Raw genomic sequence first — 19040 nt, 5'->3', positions numbered from 1 at the left:
TTCACTCCCTCAGAAACCAAGTTGAGTGTCATTGCCAGAAAATCTTGTGCCTAAATCAAATCCCATGTGATATAATTTAATATCATTTTTTGTGCTTTTTCTTCCGTGGCAATCAGAATTAGCTGGTTATCCAAACTGTAAAATTCTCTCAACCCCTCCTTTCTGAAAGAATAACCCCAGCTCTTTCTTCTTTCCAGATTGTTTATAATTTTCTAATTCACTTTGTTTTCCTTGAAACCATCTTCTTTCTTCAACCCACCTGAGTTTTGAAACTTTTTATGGTTAGGATGATAGATTCTAAGTACAATGACAGAATTCTACATTGGTTTGACTTTTTTTTACTTATTGTTACTTAACTTATATCTGCCATTTCTAGGAATGATATACTTTCCTAGAATATCCTTCAGGGGAAAAAATGCTAATATTAATGAAGTATCTTTCAATCAATAATCCTGAATGATTATTTTCTCTACTTCTGTTCATTTTTGTACCACCTTTAGCTTCCATAAAACTAAAAGCACTTTGAGGTGAGTGGGCTGCAGAAGCAGGTAAGCTTCAAATTAGAGTCATGGTGAATATTATCTTCTTGCCATCTTTAGATTTTAATTTATCAATATTCTTTTGAGAGTGGGAGAATCTTGATCACATTTTTAAAATGTCAGATAAACTAGCTTGCTTAGATCATTCCTTTTCATTCTCATAGTGAAAAGTGAAAGAAATTATTTTTTCTTCAAATAAAATGTAAGTTCACTAGGTGACAAGAGACCATTTCTAAGAGAGAAAAATGATTATGTTTATTGTGGTCATAATCATTATTGGAGGGTTCAGCTTCTGTTCTTTTTCTCTAACCAAATGAAACTTTCCACAGATAATAGGTTTCTACAATTTAAACTCCACGAGAGTAATAGAAGGATTTGTATTCCAAAATGATCTTGATCAATCTTAAGCCTCCATAAGCTCTTTCTAAATAAGCCATCAGTAATCAGAAATATTTTAGAAAGATACAACAACTCTTTCATATTACAAAAGCCTTGTTTTGATCACTGAAACAGTAATTAGCTGGCAAGCAAAAAAGTTCTTGTTCGCTTCCCAAAGTACCAAATTTGTACCTGGAAGTTCATATTTCAACACCAATTCTAAAATTGATAGTCATAGAATTGTAAGACAACTTGAGGAGTCATGTGATCTACCCCCACCCTCATAATTGAGGGCCATTATTACAGAATTTGATAATTCAAGTAAAAGTTATACCAGTGATCCCCTTCTCTCCGATCCATATAACCATGATTCATCTACATAGCATTTTATAGATTTCAAAGTGCTTTTAATAAATAACTGCTAATGTTTTTAGAGAGCTTTGATGTTTGCAAAGCTCTCTACAAAAATTATCTCCTTTTCCTCACAAACATCATATGGAACAAGTATGATGATTTCCTTTGAAGATTAAAAAAATAAAAATAAAAAAACTGTAACTCAGAGAGATTGAATGATCTTCCCAAAGTAGTAAGATATTTAGAGCCAGAGATGGGATTAGAATGCAGGACTTTTGACTAATCCAGGATTCTTTCCTGAACTATGCCATTCTGACTCTCAAATTTCATAAGGATTTTCTCTGTGTATGTTTGTGTGTATATGTGAATGTGTATGGCTGCACTGAATGATCTTGAATAGGCTAAGAGGCTCAATTTTTTTTTCCAAATAAAAACCAGAAATCCAAAAAGAAGGAATAGTAGAATAGAGGATGTGCTGGAGGTGTTTGCAAGCAATCAGAATTTCTTTGAATTTCATAAATGTTTCTACATTTGGCCTGAAGCTTGAGGCAGATTTTTTCATCAAACCAGTTTTTGTACATAACCTGCAGAAAGGTATAAAAGGGGATTAATAGAAGAGTTTTGCTGCCACGATCCAAAGAAACATACAGCAACAGATAATTCACCATTTTCCTTATTTTTGTGGCCTTATAATCTACCACTCTTAACTTAGCATGAAGATGAAACCAAGATATCCTCTTGCTTTCCTCCTCCCTCCACACACAGGATTACACCATGAACCCAAATAGCTGTCTTTCTTGCAGGGCATTTTTTCTGAATAAATAAAAAAGTTCTCCTGTCGGTCACCCAAATAACAAAAGCATCTGTCTTGGAAAATAATACATAGAAGAGAATATTTTGTTTTTATAGGGCCTCTATTGAGCCAGCAAATCAGAAAAATTATTTGAGAGTAAATTAATGGAATTAGCCTATTCACTCCTCCCTGAATAAGGATCAGGATTTATCATCACAATTTCTGTCTTGTTCTCAAATTAGTATCTAGATTACATTTATTGTTAGAAAGAAGCATAATTCCAAGCTGTAACTTTATGATTGCTTAGGTGCTATCTGTGCTGGTAGTAGCAGGCAGGAACATTTGGCCTTAACGATAACTGTATAGCAATGAAAAAAAATCAACAAGATAGTTTATATTTAATAGAGTAGATTTCTTTTACCTTTTCCCTTCATAATGTACTTGCTTTTTTGACAATTCATTTCAAAAAAGCTACAGTTCATTTCACTAACTCATAGTTTTAGAATTTGGAAATATAGGCTTAAAAATAATCTGAAAAAGAGGCTGATATAAAGCCAGTTTATTTTTCATACTGGTTTTTTTAGAGTATGTGTGCACAGATTGCAATTCCTTCAAAGAAAGTGAAACTAACAAAGTAACTAGGCCAGCAAACACCACTTTTACATAGAAAAACAATTATTTGCTCTCTATAAACCTTAATTGGAGAAGAATTTTATTTCCTTAATTCTTTTTATTTTTCTTCTAGAGAATCTAACATTGATGGACCATGTACATTAGCAAATAGTTAGACTGTTCTTTCTTTTTTTTTCTCTGCCCCTTCTCAAGTGACTAAAAGTTTTATAATCTGAGATTTCAATACTGATTTATCAACTACAATGGACACCAGATTCATATTGAAATGTCCTGTAATTTAACATGTATTGCTATAATGGTTTAAACCTTGCATTTTACAGTTGAGTCTTCAACAAAGGTACCATGCTTCTTTTCATCACAGCACTTGCTGCTGGGCTAAAAGGAATGTTTTTAAACATGATTTGAGACTGAACTAAGAAAAATAAAAAACTTTTCTTACAAAAACCAGGTAACCAAAATGAACTGGTTCTGGGTCATAGAACTGTATGTAGTTAATGAAGAGGGAGAATGGGATTTATACAGCACACACAGGACAGATATTTCAAATATTTCCTTCCCAGGCTAAATAAAGCCTATTTCAAAAAATCCAGGAAATTAAAAAAAAAATGAAAAGCTACTTTAAAAATTTTAAAAGCAATCATTGAGACTACAATTTGACCTTAACTTAGTAGATTCCTGTGTTTTGAGGAATTTTAGTCACTTCAGGTTTATCTTTCCTTCTATAAATTCATAATTTGGTTTTCAACATTACCTTAATTCAATAAATATTTATTAACCATGGATTGTATGCAAGGTACTGTATTAGACTATAGGCATACAAAGGTGAAAACAAGTTCAGTTTTTAGCATAGTTGAAGTTTAAATATACCAGCAACATGAAAGCAAAAAGAATTAGAGAAATATAAAATTACTTTGAGTAGACTCCCTAAAGTCAGTTTTCAGATATATCAAAATGCTTTATCCATGAGAGAGAACCTCACTTGACATTCACAGTCAATGTTGTGAGCATGGGTAATATAACCCTGAATGTCTGTGATTAAAGCTATCCCTTAGTTCTATCAAATTTTACCAGAGAAATTTTTGGAAACAAATAGCACTACCTTAAGTTAACTTTTTGTATAACTCATAAAAGGAAAATGACTGTGAGTGATGTTTTAACTTCCTTGTACATTATAGGGAGTCTATACATCAGAAACATCATACAGAGAAGACTGAAGTAAGTTGGTGGCTTAACTCTGATATGATTTTAATTTCTATGCTGTAAAGGGTTTAAAGAATTTCCAAAAACTAGGAAGATACTAAAAAACAAAAACGGTTTCTCTAATTGCACTCTTCTTTGGCTAAAATCTCTTGAGGGAATCAGGTCTGCCAAATTCGCTCATCATATTAGGAAAGATTTGGGCAAAACAATTCTAGCTTCTCTATTCAATTCAATCCCAACCATCCCTGAATGACCCAGTAAGAGGGAAATTAAGAGGCAGTTGGTATACATTTAACATACATTAATTATTCTTTACATTATTGTTGGAAGAGTTTAAGTTTTCAAAGTGGTTCAAAAGTCATGTCTTTTAGTAATCTGTCTTTTGCCAAGCAAAGGCAGAAAGCAGAGCAATTTGGAAGAATCATTAGTAACCTCATGGTTTTCAACTGTCCAGGTGCTTTGATCATATATTGTAGTGGCATAGAATTACTCTGCTTGTAAACAACTTCCTGATTTCCTTTAGATCACAGCTTATATTTTATGTTAAATTCACATATAAACTTATGCTGGCAGAGTCACATTCAGACCTTGATGAAATATTTAGCCTTTTTAGCCAACAAATTTATTAACCACCTACTTGTGATAGGCACTGTGCTAGATAATGGGCAAATAAATACCAAAATGCTCAGAAAGCTCTTATTTTTACTGCAGAATTTCAGAAGTCAACTATTGAAGGTTGTTAATTATATAAGACTATTCTCCAAAATCACTGAATATTCCATATCCCTCCCATTCAAGCTAATTCTTGTTTGAGTGAGCCCTGGAAGGTGTCCTAATATGAATGTTTTCCACAAAAGAAGTAGTGCACTGCAGATTAATTTTAATTTAATAATCTAATCTGATATTTAATTGCTGTAGCTTTTTCTTGTGATTTTTATGTTGGTAACATTGAACTGTTTTATTATATAACAAGCTTCAAATTGTTACCCAGAAAAGAGGCCTTGAGAATCTGTGTATGTATGTGTGTATGTATGTGTGTGTTTGTCTATCTGGGTACTCTGATGTTTTTGTAGAAAGACAGAAAAAGTGAGTAGGGAAGCTATTAAGAGGGGGAATGGAATAGGAGAATGATCAAGAGAACTAAGATGGCCATTGATGTATTTATCTGTGTTATGTAGGATGGCTACTGTCTTATTGCCATTGAGGAAGAATTGATTGCACTATTCAGAAATTGGATCAGAATTGTCACTGTTAAGTTTTTGGGAACCGGAGAGCTTTATCTTTTTTCTGTGCTCATGCCCCTTTGTTTGGGAGCCATTTGACATGATGAAAACCATTACATAAAACCACTACTGACCTTTGCATTTGTTTCCCTCTGGCTTCCCTGGTTTCAACTTGACTGCTTCCCTTTACTTTCTGCTCATGGGCTCAATGTTATACAATAGGATTGGTGATGTATATTAGCTATTACTATTCTCCTTTGAGTAAAAACAGACAGGGCCATGAAAGAGACAACCCAAAAAATATTGGGTGAAGACTGCATCTCCATCCTTTGATGGCACTGGTATCCTTGAGTAAGAGCTGTTTGGGACTGTGCTTTTGGTCTGGGATAGAGTGTTCTATTTTTGCACTAAGCATGACTGCACTGCATTGCACTACTGAAATGTAATTGTGCCAGGAAAGGAAGGGAGGACAGGGACATGAAAAGAAAGAGGGAAGAGAAAATGGAAGCAAGTTAAGAAAATGGAGATGTGTCACAAAAATGTTGGACTGTTTCCATTGTGCCTGGTTCTGGGCAGGTTGAAAGATTAATCTCTAGAGTCTTTACTGCCAGTTAATCAGACTTTCAGAAAACCTTGGTGATAGAACCCCTGTGTTTTTCAAGCAAGCTCTGTCATGGTAATGGAAGATGTTCAAAGTGAAAGTGATTTCAAGATTTTCCAAACCCTTTTTATTTTTTTTTCCAATGAAGCTTTCACTAAAGACTGAGTTGGGCTAAAGGGAGCTAAATGATGTGAAATTGAAAAATCACAATCTTAGGCTGTACCACAAAGCCAATTCCCCAATGCACATTCCACTGGGGCAGAGAAGAGCAATCTGATATCTCTAAAGGCAAACTGGCCCATTTTGTTGATGCTCCATGAGCCTGAACATGCTCCCTCTGCCCCATGATAGAACCATAGATCAGGCTAACCAAAGAGGAAGGCCATGCATGTAGTGAAGAAGTATTTCTTTAAAAGGACAGTGAAGGGAACAGTGCAATAAACACTGCAAATAAGTGTTATGAACAGTTTATTTTGAGAAGAACTAAGCAAACTTGTCTGGTGTTGGGAAATGGGAAGGATAGAAAGGAGGAAGGGAAACAATGGAAATTTTACTGGTGGCCTAAACAAAGAATGTTATTAAATAAATTAATCTACAAGGTTAGGATTGGGGTTTCTTTACTTTAAAGCAAAACTTTGAAGTCATCAGTTTGGCAGATGTTCAGTGGATGTAGACCCTAGGAAATGGAAATAAGTTATTTCAAAGATAGTAGAAAAAGGATGAAGGTGCTGAAAGAATCCAGCAGAATCTAAGATTTGATGTTTGCAGTATAGCAAGAGAATATTCAAATGACTATTTGAACTATTCTGAGAAATGTTCTTTGTTGAAGGATTCTAACTGAAAACCTATCTCTAGTATGGCCTCTCTTAAAATTGCAGAAATTGGTTCTACTCCCTTTCTCCTTCTGCTGATACATCTATATCTGTTACCCTCTGAAGAAAAAAAGATTTAGAATTTTTCTAGTCTTTTAGGTATTTTATACACACACACAAAGAAAACAGAGAAGGGAATATCCCTTCAGAGCATAATGCAAATGCTAATCTAAATACTTTTAGCTTTAGGCTTATCTCCATTTCATATTAGAAACCCTAAAAACCTGAAATCTTAACAGGCATACAGAAAAACGTCTGTTGGGTGAGCTTTAAGAGTGGTGAGAAAAAAGTTGTAGAAAGAAACTGACCTTTTTTTTTTCTATACACATTAGTTGTCTTAGCCTACATGAGGCTTTTGGAAAACAACTTCTTCCATAGCTGGTGTCTATCTGCTCCAGTTCCGTAATGCACAGCTTTTTGTCACCAAATATCTGAATTTCCATAGGCCAAGCCAAAAATAATTTTGTCAAAGAATCTTAATATGATAGGTTCAAAAGATGTGTTTTGGTAGTCAAGAAATCACTCACTTTTCATTCTGTTCCCACTGTCATTAAGGAAAAGTTTCTAATCCAAGGAGCCACTGAACTGCTGTCCTGACTTTCTAGGCAGGTCAGAAGAAAAACAACAATAACAAAGAAACATCCCCACGAACTCTCTTCTTCCAACACAGGCATTAGCTAAAAACATGGTTATTTCAATAAGCAATTACAGTCAAATGTTATTGGTCTGTATTGTTAGCAGCAGTCGCCAGTGGGAGAGCAGATGATAAAAGTCAAATATTCTATTAGCCACTGAGTTCATTTATTCATGGAACCAATCTTGTTATGGCTATTTTTGTTTTTTTTTAATTCCCATTATTTTGAGGGAAAGGTTAAAAATGTCCTTTCCTGTGGCATCAAAAGTACTTGGAAGATGATGGACCTGCTGTGATAGTGCCTTTCCTGTTGTGGTGAATGCTAGAATTGTAACTTTGTTTGCTTTTCCTAATTTGAACTGTTAGCCCTTGCTCTTTATGAAGGTTTGAGAGGTTGGCCTCAAGCTAGATGAGGATGTAGTCTACTGCTCCTGGAAAGCTGTGATTAGATGACATTTGCACTAGATTCTAATATGTGTTATCCCCTACAGTAAGTGAACGAGAGAAAAACCAAGGATAATTTGATGTGAGAATAAAAAGCCAAAAGGAGTATTGATAACTGATGCCACTGATTTTTTTTCCTTCTTTCCTGGAAAGAGAAACACACTTTGGCCCTCTTTCACTATTGCTTCTTCCTCACATTCAAAGGCCACAGTGAACCAATCATCAGCCAGGGATAATAAATGTTAATAGGGATTTCGCCTATCCTTATTGCCTAAGCTCTATGTCTCTGTTTTTTATTCTCAGTTGTTGGCAGCATCATGGACATGCCATGAAGTGACATCCCCTTCCCTGGGCTATTTAGCCCCTAGGGAGTCCAGCAGTGACCACTGCCAGTGTATTTTATTTTAACTCCATGAATACTTTTTGATGTCTTTACTCAGAAAAGGGGTTAGGCAGTCCTCTAGGTAACACTGTGAATATGTGTACACAGGCAGTAGGAAACCAGCGTATTAGATGCAAAGAAGTGGTGGGGTGCCAAAAATGTGTCTACTTCTCCCTCTTCACTCCCCTCCCCAATCCCACCTCCACTCCAAATTAGGGTAGATTGTCTTGCATGCTTTCCCAAATAATTTATTTGGTTCTCTTGAGAAGTGGGCTAGAAAGTCCTCCAAAAACTGAACCAGGTGGCATCTGCATCTCCCTCAGACCAGCCAGTTTTCTTGCATACTTGCCCAGGCCCCTTTGACCAATCATTTAAGATAACCTGGAAGCTTTCGCTAGACCAAACTGCCTGTCCCATTTTGTGTGATCTTGCCTCATGTTCTGCAGTTGAATCAGAATGATGCTATTAGGAGGTGGATCCATTTGAACCCTAAGCAATTATGCATTGCTATTAGATGCTGCAGTCCTAGGGCTTAGTATGTCAGAAGTTTGTATTATCCAAAAGCATCTTTTTCTGCATCTCTTTCTTTCAGTTCACTGTTACCCTGATTATGATTTTTATTATATTTGTTTATTTTTTTAGTAGATTGCAACTTATGTCTATTTTAGTATTATCTTTCTCTTTTTTCCCATGGATACTGTACTAACCTATTACTTAAATATCATTTTGTTTTATTAATATGTAATTCTACTGTAGACCAAAAAATATGAAGACAAAATTTGTTTCAGATTAAAAATACTTTAAAAAATCTAGTGAGTAAAAAATAGCGTTAAAGGAAAAGGCAAGAAAAGCAGTGGTTAATCATGTTAAGTTAGAAATCTAAGAGTAGCCTTACCAATTTCTTAACCAATGCTTATCAGTTAGTATTTTATTGTTTTCAGCACATTCACGCTTGTATCCTATTATCCTGGTTTGTTTGTTTTGTTTTTCTTTGATGTTCTTGAGGTTGCACGTTGTGTTGTTGTTGATGATGCCCAATTTTTATTGTATTGTACTTTTATCAGTCATTTCCTTTGGAAGGATGGGGAAAATATGTTGTTTTTTTATAATTTTTTAAATGCACTGGAAATAAAATTGGACACACTTCACTGTTTGAAAAGCAAAACAAAACAACAAAAATGAGCTTGAAAAAAACAGCAATCAAATAAGCAACAGAACAGGCTAAGAGAAATCTTTTTATTGAACATATACCCAAAATACTCTCTCAAATGAAAATAAAAACCAATAAATAAAAGAAAGAACAATTGTCAACCACAACAAAGAAATGAAAACCACCAGAGCCTGGGTTGAGTTGACTACAGAACTAGTTGGGATGGAGGAAAAGGGGAAGGATAGAACTAGTGGGTTTCTTCACTCAACCTTTACATATTCATACCTTCAAAAAAGTAGTGCACATACAGCTTTCCTTCCATTTAGTCTTGTCTGACTTTTCAACTTCCTACTTCTCCTTTACAAGTGATTCCCAATTGATAGTGACTTTGAACCTTAACATGTAAAGGAAGCCATCATCCTGAAATAATCATTGGGTCAATAGCTGCCAGTTCTGGAGAATGTACTGGAATCCATTTGGTCTCCCTTCTTTATGGTCACTAGGTGCCAATTGAGCCAGTTAACTCCATTTAAATGAAAAGGGAAAAAAAGGTAATTATAATTGCTACCAGAAAGGTGAAATTTCAGTACCCCTCTAAGGATTTTTCTTAGCCTTATTTTTTCATTTGCTTAATGTTTGCTGATTTTTTTTTAAGGGTTGGGGTGTGAGTGGATGTAATTTCTCAATCCTGATACAGTAGTTGTTTTGCATCTTCCATGTTTTATGCAAAAACAGACATTTAAATCAATAAATAATTGTGCCCTAGACTGAAAGGTAATGTTTAGGAAAGGAAAAAAATTGTTGGGATTTTTTCTACATTTTTTTGTGAAGAATCTTTTTTGGAAAGGAAGGATACATATTTTTGTTGTGTGATATTTTCTATTTTTGAATGCATTTTATTGGTACAAGACTGTTTTTTTGGTGAAGACATTATTTAAAAAAAAAAAAGAAAAAAAAACTTAATCGAAAAGTTTGCCCTTAAGGATATGCTGCAGTTTTGAGGTTTAAAAAAAAAATGATTCAAGATGCGTGTTAAAGTTGGGATTATATTGTTGTTTTTTGTAATTGTTACAAGAAGAAGTTTGTACCCACTGCTGTTTATTTTGTTTCAGATGAGTAAGTAAAGGGATTGTTCTTGTTTTATTCTTTTTTTTAAAAAAAGCTATTTATGAAATGTCAAAAACACTGGACTGTGAGTTTAAGTGTGGAAGCATTTTACCACCCTGTGTCTTCAACTAATTTTTGCAACCCCTTTTTCTCTTCCCCCCCCACCTCAGCCTTGCCAAATGAGAGAAATACATACAACAGTTGTCGGATGATAGAAACCACCATTCTGGGTGGGGAGGCATGATCTTGGCTTTAATATTTCATGATTTGAAAAAAAAGTTGAAAAAACCAAAGGCAAAGTTGTTTTTGCTCTTATCCACAGCTCTATTTTTTTTTTTTGGTACAATACATCCTCACCTCTTCACCTTATCATGGAACATTCCACACAGAGGATACCAGATAACGGGGAAAGATATCCTATATCAATTGAGAGGTAGTTATATATTCAAGCAACACAAAATCGTGGTGGGCCTGAGAGTTGAGGTCTAATAAAGTTCTCTGTGAATGAAATTTCAGTTGCTCAGACCCCACACGTTGCTGTCTCCAAATGAATTCATCAGTGAAGCCAGCCACGAACCTCACACCTCAGTAGGCATTTCCAAAAACTTTTGTTTATCATTGCTCTCCAGGAAGGTTTTGCTTCCATTCTTTTCCTGATCTTTCTCACATTCCTTGGATGGAGAGAGATTCAGAGAGGAGGACTAGAAAAGTATGATAGAAAGTAGCAATTGGAGGAATGAGGGAAAAGGATGATAAGAGCAGAAGATAATCCTCCTCTGGAGGATATCACCTGTTCTGATCAGTGATGGGCATGGCATGGCCAAGAGATCATAAGATCTTTGACTCTGTGGATTGTCATTTAACTTATTCACTGTGAAGGTGAAGAACTTTGAGGTTGTTTTTGATAGCTTTTCCATATTTTTCAACTTTGAAGAAGTAAATTTCAAAAAAAAAAGAGTAAAACTGTGATATTTTTAGAAGACATTTGGATGGAGGGAAGAGAAAAAGGGAATATCAAGAACTGTAACACAACAAACTGGAGATAATTAACTGGGACACTTTCTAGACTAAGATAAATCAATTCCATTCTGGACTGAAAAGCAGCCAAATCTTGAGACTGTTAAACTGAGAGAAAGCTGTAGAGTTGCCTTCATTTTATCCTCTTTCTTTCTTTTGCCCCTTCTTGAATGTTCACTTTTATTCTCTTCTTCTCACTATTCCAGTTGGGTGACTACTCCACTTTACAATACTATGAACCCTGTGAGTGCATACATATACACAATCACACACACACACACACACACACACACACACACACACACACACTCACTCCACTTACGCTTTTGTTTAATAGTCTTGGAACTCTCTTAGGACTAAATAAAATCATGTGCCTCTTTTTTTTTCCTTATATAGCTAGACTAACTTCTTCCTCCCTGAAATATATAAAACAGAGGATGCAGTTCAGATGTTAGTCCTAGGCTCTGGGATTTTGAGAAGGAGTTTTATTTAGTCCTTTCCTCTATACATTGTACATAGACTCCTTTCCTACAGGGATATAGCTCTTCTAGACAAAAGTCCTTACATTTTTCTGGTTATTTGTTTTTTGGTTCCCTTCCTTCCTTCCCTTGAGTGATTGAATAATGTGGTATAACTTTGGTCATTGAAAGATCATGCCACAGACATTTTCCATGAAAATTGATGGCCTTATCCAAACAATTATGCCCCACAAAGCCGGCAACCCAGTATCTAAAAATGTATTCCATGCTGGGTTGTTTTTTTTTTTCCTATTCCTTTTGCATTTCTATTCACCTAGCATCAATTATTTTAAGGCCTGCCTATTGTAGTAGTCCAATGAAAAAAGGTTGCAGTAATTTTTTTCTAGGTTCTTGGTCTAAAGAATCAAATTCATCTTAATGAGTTGCTCCCTGTTTTATAAATCAGTACATTTTTATCTTCTGCACCTGCCAGATTTTCTTATCCACTTGACATAACTTTAGCCAATTGTCATTGCATTTTATTTCCTTGAATTATGGGGTTAGAATCCATGTGTTGAGGGCAGGGTGTCCAGTTAATAACTGATATTAATAATTCAGGAAAGATGGATGATTTTCTTTCATGTGAAAATTGGCCTGACATTAAGACTGTCCTAGAACTGAAAAGGTATAGAGTTGTCCTAGACAATAAGTTGAAGTGTTGAACCCACTTATTCACATTATGCATTATTCACAGAGAGAACCAACCGATTCCTTCCAATTTCCAAATTTCTCCTGCTATGATGGAAAGGGGAGTGATTGAACACTCACTCCTATGTAAAGCAAACCTTTCCTTCCCTCTGTATTTCCATAGGTCATACATTCAGTCTTTCACCTTTGGAGTCATAACTCTATTTTCTAATCTCTGTCAGCAATCTTTAGACCCAGAAATACTTTCTCTTGAAAATAATATTGGTGCAAAAAAAAAACTCTGCCCATCTTCAGCTTCAGATGAAAAGAGAGATCATGAGCCACATTCTTCTGACCACACACAATAGATAATTTAGTCCCTTTGGGCACTTCTGGTCACCAGTGAACAAATAACAAGCCAGCCTTAGAGATAGTTTTGAAATTTCAGTTTCAGAGAATCAAAGAATTTTACAGGAAAAAAAAAGCGAGCAATAGCAAGCAGCCACATATTCCCTGAGTGGTACATTGTGGAGTATATGTGTGTGTCTGTGTCTACATTTAGGGTGCACTTCTAAAGGTTTTTGGTGCTGAAGGATCTGAGTTTCCTTTTGGAGACTTCATTCAACACATTTAAAATACACACACACACACACACACACACACACACACACACACACACACACACAAAATGGTATCAATGCAATATGAGAGAGGCTCCATGAACTGGGGTTTTGCATCTTTTTGATTTTTGATTTTTCAGGTGCCTTATTCCTCAGAGATGCCGGCACTCACATAGACATGGGGAAAGACCACACAGAAAGCCTCAAGGAAAAGTGTGTGAGGGTTGGTGCATGTGCAGGACCATAGGGAGGGCAGCAGCAGCAGCCTGGGAAGGTGAAAGAGATGTTAGCTGCCAGCAAAGAGGAGAATGGACACCCACTTTCAAAATAAAAACCAAGCTTCCCAAAAACCTCTAAGAAAAATCACCCTTTTCTCCCCTGTACTCTCTTTCCTCCTTTCTCAGTCTTTCTGCAAAGGTGCTGCTCTAAAGGAGTCCAGATGGCCCTCCCCGGCCACAAGGCTGACACTGCCACTTCTGCCATTGGCAATAGAGACCACAAGCCTTGAGGGCTTGGGGGGCTTATGCCTGGCAGAATTTCACACCCAAAATATTTTCTAAGGGATCTATGGATTCCAATTATTTTGCGTTCAATGCACTTTAAACAAACAAACAAAACTCCAGACTGTTTAAAATACACAGGGGAGAGGGTGGGGGAGGGGAAAGGAAAGGGGGGAATGTGTGCTCATGTCCGAACCCAGTTCAGTTTATCTCCAGTTCAAACTATATACACTATATTGTATAAATATGTACACACTTCCTCCATAGACTTACATATATAGTGTGTATATGTTGCACATACATACGTGTTTATTGGTGCATATATGTCCATATGCACATTTCAAACCCAGATACTACACAAACAGCAGTAGAGGAAACGAGGTTGGATTCTTGAAACAGATCACAAAAAAAAAAAACAGCCACTTGCAGTGACTTTGGTCATTTCTGTATGTTCACAAAGAATGGATTGTAATGGAAAAAGAAAAAAAAAAAGGAACAGCATTATGGAAAGAATGGGCGAAACCATCTTGGTCCAATGGGAATGCAGTAAAGTTCTATACCATTTCATCAGTTCTCACTCTGTCATATTTGCTTTCATTTTTTTAAAAAATTGGTTACTTAAGGGGGAAAAAAATAAAAGATGAACCTAGATGAACCACAAGAAACAAAAAAACCAACTACAGTGAAAGCCCTTATTATGGAAGATGTCAGAAATCTCAAAACTCTTGGCCTGACTCAGAACTACCACGTGCAAACCAATACTCTTTTTATGTCTGAAATGAAAAGTGAAAAAAAAATATTTTTGAAGCACCTTAACGTGGCCATCCATTCCAGGAGTGGGTGCCACATTTTTCTTTGAGCACCTTACTGATGTGTTATGCTATCTGCTGTCTTTCTGTTACCTGTTGGCTGAGTGGCTGGCTCTTCACATATTCATGCTTGGGCCAAAGGGCTGGGCATGTGTGTCCATAATGAAGTTTACTGTGGTAACTGCTGAAAGGTGAACCTGTTTCCTGATTTTCCCCACCACTGCATTGTGATAGGATTCAAAGAAATACCATTCCCTGCACAGAAATGTTTCTTATCACATTGTATCTTATTATGGAAAGGAATATGGTCCCTTTTTTAGCAATTGCTACTGTATACACACACACACAAACACACACACACACACACACACACACACACACACATTACGTACACTGAGATCCATTTGTATGTCTTAGGCAAAATAGAAAATTGTTTTGCACCCATCCATCTTCACATACATATCCCAGTGGTATATTCAGTGTCTGTGTGGGTGTCCATGTTTCTGCAGTTTCCATTCCCAGAGCATATTTCGAACTGAGGGGAATTATTCTGACCAACCTCTGTCTTTTCAGGCAGGAGATGGAATTGACCTTTAGGGAAGATTGCAATAGAACTTTCCCCAAGAAGAACTTCAATGGCCTTCTCAGGTCATTGTAGCTAAGTAAGGAAAGGGAAGAAAGACTGCTTTTCCCAGTCCGTGTACTGGTGTAATCATATACACATGTGCACAAACAACACACACACACATCCATCCATAAATATGTACGTGGTTTGGAATGAGAAGGTCAATAGTTTTGAAGGGGGAGTTTGTTCCTTTTTTTTCTCTCATTATACTCTTAAATGGTTGTCAGTTATCAAAACAAACAAACAAACAGCAAATTTTTTTTAAAAACCTTGCATACGCCTTTTCTATCAAGTGCTTTAAAATATAGAATAAATACACACATCCTGCCAGTTTTTCTTACAGTGACAGTATCCTTACCTGCCATTTAATATTAGCCTCGTATTTTTCTCACATATATTTACCTGTGACTTGTATTTGTTATTTAAACAGGAAAAAGTAAAAAAAAAAAAAAGAAAAATTAACTGTAGCGCTTCATTATACTATTATATTATTATTATTATTGTGACATTTTGGAATACTGTGAAGTTTTATCTCTTGCATATACTTTATACGGAAGTATTACGCCTTAAAAATACGGAAATAAATTTTACAAGGTTTCTGTTTTGTGTGGAAGAGTAATTGATGTTGCTAAGAATGATGTTTGTTTTTTTGGGTTTTTTGTTGTTTTTTTTTAAATGTTACCAGCACTTTTTTTGTAAGTTTCACTTTCCGAGGTATTGTACAAGTTCACACTGTTTGTGAAGTTTGAATATGAAGGAATAATTAAAAAAAAAAACTCTTTCCCTGGTTTTCTGTTGTGTCTTCTTTTATGTGATGGAATTTTTTTGTCTTTTAGCCAATTGTTTGACATAAATTAATAAATATTCAACTTACACATACACAATATGTGTATTACTATACACTATACTACATACACCAGTACTGTGTCCCTACTATGGGGAAGACATAGGGAGTATAAAATGTATGCAGCTTGTGACTTCAAGGGACTTACAGTTTAATTGGGAAGACAAGGCAAATATGCAATAAATTGCAATTAAACACATAATGTGTAAACTGAAGTGCTGAGAGTTGAAAAGCAAGGAAATTATCTAAGTGGGGTTCAGGGAAAGTGTCTTGGAAGAAGTGAGCTTGACTAGAGCAATGGGTATAAATTGGCAGAGATGAATCCAGAAACCATTCCAGCCAAGGAGAACAATACAATTGAAAGCATGGAGACAGAGAGAAGGAATATATTGGAGGAGTTGAGAAGATCAAACTAATTGAAAGGAAAGGCTCTGATAAGAACTCCTTAGAGATGATAGGGGCCAGTGAAATATGGGGGTCTTGAATATAGAATTTTGGAGTAAATATTCCATCCAGTAGACAATAGTAAACTATCATATAATCTGATCAAGATAGAAGTAGGGCAGCAAAACAGTATTCAAGAAAAATTATCTTAGTTGGCTATACTGGAATGGAGGAAATATGAATTTGGAAAGGAAGGAAAGAAACAAGTATTAAGATTCTACTATGTGCTAAGTACTTTATATGATCTCATTTAATCTTTACAACAACCCTGAGGTATAGATAATTCCATATTCCTGATGAGGAAACTGATGCAGACAGCAGTGAAATGACTCACCCAAGGTCATGTAACTAGTAACTAACTGTTTGAGGCCAAATTCAAATTCAGATTTTCCTGACTCTTGGTTCAGTGCTCTATCCATTACACTTCCTCATTGGCCTCCAAGAAGCCAACACTCAATGCATGACTGACTCTTTTGACCTCCGTATTCAGGGGCAACTTTGTCCCCACCTGAAAGCCATAGCCACTACATTGCATTCCATTTGAAGCTTTCTCCTTGAAGGTAACAGAAAGAATAGGCAAGTAAGTGGATGCCTCAGGTCAAAATGCTTTTTTAAAAAATCCATTCAAAATGCTCATTCAATAAATAATGAAAGTCAGTTATGTCCAGAGCACTATTCCCAAATGCTGAAAGTGATACAAGAATTAAACAAAACATACTCTCACAGAGTTTACATTCTAGTGGAGAATACAACACAAACCCAACTAAAATACAAAATGTTATATGATCAAATTAATGGTAAGAACAAAGTACCATTTAAGTGCCAGGAGATATATTCAGAGATCTATTTTCCTTCTATTTCTGGAATGATATACTACACTTTCCCTGATATCTTATTTCATACAACTATTACTTTTGAGATCCTTTGAAATCTTTGGAGCTGAAGACCTAGAGGGAAAAAGTTCTTCCCTTTAAGTCCTTAGATATCAGGACCCTTAAAACTTAAGATAGTGTTAGACCTAGAAAGGTCTTTTTAGAGATCATCCAGTATAATTATCTCATTTTTGCTTATGAGGAAACAGGGACCCCAAAAGGTGAAATAACTACTTAACCACACATTTGTATTACCTGCTGTTGCCAGATTCACTGAGATAATATCTTAAGATTCATTTGACTATCTAAGCTTGCCTTGAGACAACTTCTCACCTATAGGTCAGAATAATAAAATTCTACCAAACAGAAAGTTAAGTTATAAGTGATTATCTATGATGGTCTCTAAGGAATAAGATTGTGTTGAGGCCAAAAAAAAAAAAGCTATCCAGCAAAGACATAAGAATGCCTAGAAATTTCTGGATTGATCAGCTTCCCATATAGCTACAGCAAGGCAATTTCCATTTCTGTCACATATTTATTCAGTTTCTACATGCATACTATGTGAACTATGGCCATATGCTTTAATGATCCCTATTTTGTCATGCCTCCACATAAAGAGAATTTTAGGCAAGAGGTTTGTGAAGACTTGGCAAAAATAGGGATCATTAAGGCATTATGTGTATATATATTTATATATATATATACACACACACATATGTATAAGTTATGTATATGTATCTTTATGTATTGTAGATATATAGGATCATTAAGGCAGTATGCCTTAATGATCCTATGTAGATATACATATTTGTACAGATATACATAACACTTATAGATATGTATGTGTGGGCATATATAGGAGAGAGAGAGTGAGAGTATATAATTCAGGGTCTCATAAGGAGCACATGGACACTTCAATCTCTTAGCTGAGTTATTCCATCCATTCTGCCCTCACACAGGCAGGTCTAGATTCCCAGAGAAAAACCAACACCACTACAAGGTTACATTCAAATTTTCTCAGGTCCTAGAGGTAATTCTGTTTTGAAAGGAGAAGGGGAGTAATATACTCATTCTATTCACTGCTTTATGTCTTGAGCCTCAACTAATATGTTTACATTTACACAAAACCAACCATTCATATTGATTATACATTTAGATCTTAATTATTTACTCAATAAGCAAAATGAATTGAAAAAACATCACAATAACACCTATATTAAAAGAAATGTAGTATTAACATATAAATTACAGTCCACATCTGTATCTGCTACACATTGTCCTGTCAATGTACTCAGTATCTGTTGCAGAAAGTGGGCATATATTATAGAAATCCATCTGGAAATTCTGACTTTCCTTCTCTCTTTCTAGCTCTTGGTTATTTTAATTTTAATATTTTATTGAAAATTTCAAATTCTTTCCCTTCACCATTAAGGAAAGAAATATGATACCTATTATACATATAAAATTGTACAAAACATTTCCACATTAGCCATGTTGAGAAAAAACAAGAAAATATCTGCTTCAATTGTTGCTCAGTATCCATCAGATCTCTGTCTGGAGATAGAGAGTATTTTTTATCAGAAGTTCTTTGAAACCTTCATGAATCTGGCTGTTTTTTTAAGGGTGTTTTTTTTTTGCAAGGCAATGGGGTTAAGTGGCTTGCCCAAGGCCACACAGCTAGGTAATTATTAACTGTCTGAGGCCAGTTTTGAACTCAGGTACTCCTGACTCCAGGGCCGGTGCTCTATCCATTGTGCCACCTAGCCTGTCTACCTTTATCTTCTTATCTCTCTCTCTCTCTCTCTCTCTCTCTCTCTCTCTCTCTCTCTCTCTCTCTCTCTCTCTCTCTTTCTC

The 19040-nt window shown here is 35.6% G+C and overlaps 1 protein-coding gene across 1 annotated transcript in view; it reads left to right on the top strand.

The window, feature by feature from the left end:
• ZBTB20 (zinc finger and BTB domain containing 20) overlaps positions 1-19040 on the top strand; it is an 84333-nt gene extending 65293 nt beyond the window's left edge. The window contains exon 3 of the mRNA XM_074214559.1: positions 1-19040. This exon is cut by the window's left edge and continues 10552 nt beyond it. The gene's annotated coding sequence lies outside the window, so the exon portion shown is untranslated.

This window comes from Macrotis lagotis, chromosome 1 (assembly GCF_037893015.1).
Source record: "Macrotis lagotis isolate mMagLag1 chromosome 1, bilby.v1.9.chrom.fasta, whole genome shotgun sequence".
Classification (NCBI taxonomy): domain Eukaryota; kingdom Metazoa; phylum Chordata; class Mammalia; order Peramelemorphia; family Peramelidae; genus Macrotis; species Macrotis lagotis.
The sequence above is the reverse complement of the archived record's forward strand: the minus strand, read 5'-3'. Positions and strand labels throughout refer to the sequence as shown.